Source organism: Lycium barbarum, chromosome 3 (assembly GCF_019175385.1).
Source record: "Lycium barbarum isolate Lr01 chromosome 3, ASM1917538v2, whole genome shotgun sequence".
Taxonomy (NCBI): domain Eukaryota; kingdom Viridiplantae; phylum Streptophyta; class Magnoliopsida; order Solanales; family Solanaceae; genus Lycium; species Lycium barbarum.
In genome coordinates, this window is record NC_083339.1 from 5,241,061 (window position 1) to 5,244,481 (window position 3,421).

Sequence of the window (3,421 nt, forward strand, 5' to 3'; positions counted from 1 at the left end):
GTTATAAATTAGAGATGTGTGTAATGTACTAAAATGTCATTTGAATCTTGTGGTTTTAAACTTGTCATGTAAGATGTTTGAATTGTCAACTTACTAAATATAGAAAGAAATATTATTTTTGGGATAGAGCAAAAAGGAAAGTAAGACACTTAAACTGGGACGGAGGGATCTGAATTTAGTAATTTATATCCGGAACATAAATTTTTGTATAATAATTAGTATTAAATTTACAACACATAATAAATCTGAACTCATAATTTAAAAAATGTAATGAATTCAATACTAAAAATCTTAAAAGTTAAACACATTAAGTATAAATCCTGAATCTGCAACTAATTTCTTTTGATTTTGGGGTCCCCAAAAGATTACATAAAAGTCACGAGGTGTCTTCCTACTTAATTTTCAATGTCCTTATAACTCCTAACAGCTGTTTAGTTCCAATTGATATGCCCTACACTTGGGGGATGCGGTGGGCTTGGTAGGACATGGACAGAATTAAGCAAGCAATGATAGCCAGTAAAAAAAACTAAAATTTAGAAAAATTTAAGCTCTTTTGTTGCCTCATCCTTTTCTGTTATTAAAGGTCCGAATCTCCACAATTGCTTTTGGTGGACCATCTTTCTAATTCTTCTAGTTAAACTTTCTTGAAAGTAATTATATTAGGATCAAATGTTTATCATCATGTCAAAAGCTAAATAGTTGATAATAAGAATGCAACTTTATTTTTTACCAAGCCCATCAAACAAGTGTGATGTTCGGGGCCATGACTTCGATCGGGACCATGCCACAATCAATAAATTATTCCCGAGAATCGAACCCAAGATCTTAGCATATTACTTGTTAGGATCAAGTGTTTACCAATATATTAAAAGCTATATGCTTTGAGTACACTTTTCTTGAATCGATGGTCTATCGAAAACAACCTCTTTATTCCACAAATGTTGGATAAGGTCAACGTACATCGTATTCTTTTCAGATTCCACCTGTGGAATTATACTAAATATGTTATTATTGTTGTGGATGATAGTTTGGATGCAATTTTATTTCTTAATCGAGTCTATCAAGTAAGCATCATGTTCGACCATGACACCTACGCAAGCCATCACTTCGGCCTCATCATAGGCTGGGTGTAAACATTACTCAATAATGCATTGAATAATGACAATATAAACTTTTGTAGTTATATAATTCTAGATTGAAATCCTATAAATATTATGTTACTATCAATTCCTCATTCTGTCGACATCATTTTGCAAGTTTCCCCATTAATATCAATGGTCCCTGCCACACCACCATTAAAGTTAAAAGTGAGTTTCAAGTAACTTATTTTTCTATTTAATACCTGAAGTTTGTTCTGGAATGTACTGTTTAATTACTCCAAAAAAGTAAAAAACAAAAAAAATCGTTCTGAAGGCGTTCTATAAGAGTATTGGAAGTTCCGACTAGGGGATGAAAACGGGTCGGAGAAGGGACCCGCCGGATTCGGGTCGGGTCAAAAGGAGTTTGGACGAACAGATGCCCAAAAATTTGAAGTCCAAAAGATTGCGTCAAATGTTATTGAAAATCCATGGCATTTGAAGAAAATGGACTGTAATTTTAGGCCAGGGTAATTTGCAATTTTGGCCAGATTTTGTACTTTCCCCTCATAAGTAATAACTTTTTCGTGAGGGCATAATTTTATATTTTCACATCATAATATCCTACAAGTTATGTTGCTGTCCTTAAAGAACTTATGCCCATTAGCTATAAGTTTGATTGCTAAAGAGTAAAAATTAAATACTAGTAGTCCATTTGAAGGGAAAACCATGCAATTAAATGGTCATTGGAACTTTTTCCCTTATTTTGTGTCGGTCTTTAATTTTTGCTCTTCAAGAAAAATAAATTTTTCGCAGGGCATAAATTTATTATTGTGCATTATAATATCGCATAAGTTATGTCTCGCATGACTAAAGAACTTATAGCCACTAGGCATAAATTTGATTGGTACGGATAAAATTTAAAGACCAGCCCATTTGAAGGGCTAAACGTGCAATTTTTCAAATCATTTGGGCTAGTTGATCGATTGGGCCAATAACATTACCAGCCCACTTTGTGAGGATTACTTACGAAATTTCTGTCATGTTGCCACTCTTGTATACCCTCAGTTCTAATACGTCTGTCACTTTTTATTTATTTCAAGTCTAATTACAAAGTTATATTATATATAGATGAATTTATTTGTTTAGAAAATAACATCTAAGTATTTATCTCATAACTTGCACAACAATTTCCACGTACAGGAGAGTATAATACATTTAGAAAATCTAGTCAAAGACTAACAATTTGATCGCTAGGAAGCGAATATTTTCATTTAACAGCTTAAATTATAAAAGTATTTTGTCTAAACTATTTTTATATCACCCTTAAACATCTCACTTAATAAATACTCCTTTAATTGAAACAATAAATGTAGATTTGAAAAAAGAAAAAAACTAATGAATGTCTTCAAAAACATCAAATATTTTAAAACAAATTATATTTCGAAAATGAGTATCAACATACCATCAAAGGTTTTGGTGAGATTGATAGTATCGCTCCACTCTTAATCATATGTCTCGAGTTTGATTCCTGGTATGGAGAAAATTAGTTACGCGACGCAAGTTCAACTTAATTGAAGTCCTAATACGGCCCTTAAATGAGCCTTTGCGCAAACACCGAATATCTGGTAGGGGGAGAAAAGTAGTAATTCTCTCCACATATGCATTTGAAGTTATTAGCTGTTGAGGGCCATTTGATTGTCAAAACTAAAAATATATATAATTATGTATCCTTTATCATAGACAACAATTGATTCTCGCTCGTATTTTTTCATTCAAGTAAAACCCTAAGTATTGAACTAATTATAACAATCTAAGTGAGTTCTATAAGTGAGTGGAAACACTCTCCACAGATGCATTAGAAGAATATAATTACATTATCCATGAGACTCCAATTTAATTTTGTGTTTTGGGTGGAGGGAAAAATATTCAGTCAAATCAAATTAAATTAATTGATAAGGGCACAATCCAAGTTGTAAACTCAGTGTCACAAATAGAATCTTTTCTAATTTCTTTATCTAAAAACAAATCTAACAGCTAATAAATTTAGGTCGGTGCTCTTTTGTGGGGATATATCATAATGTTGTAGGGTTTGTACAAAAGAGTGATTAATGTTTTCAAGGAAGTTTCTTCATCTTCTTTCTCAAGAAAACCACTTTGAAAAAGGGAAAAAGGGTCAAAAAAAAAAATACTAGTACTATATGAAATTGAGCAACTTTGCTCTTTATTAAACTTTTGTCCAATATTATGTATCTCTACATAAATAGTCGGCTCAATTCACTAATTATTTTTTCTAGTCGGTATACACTAGTTATACACAGTTATTTGTTGAGTATAACATGGAT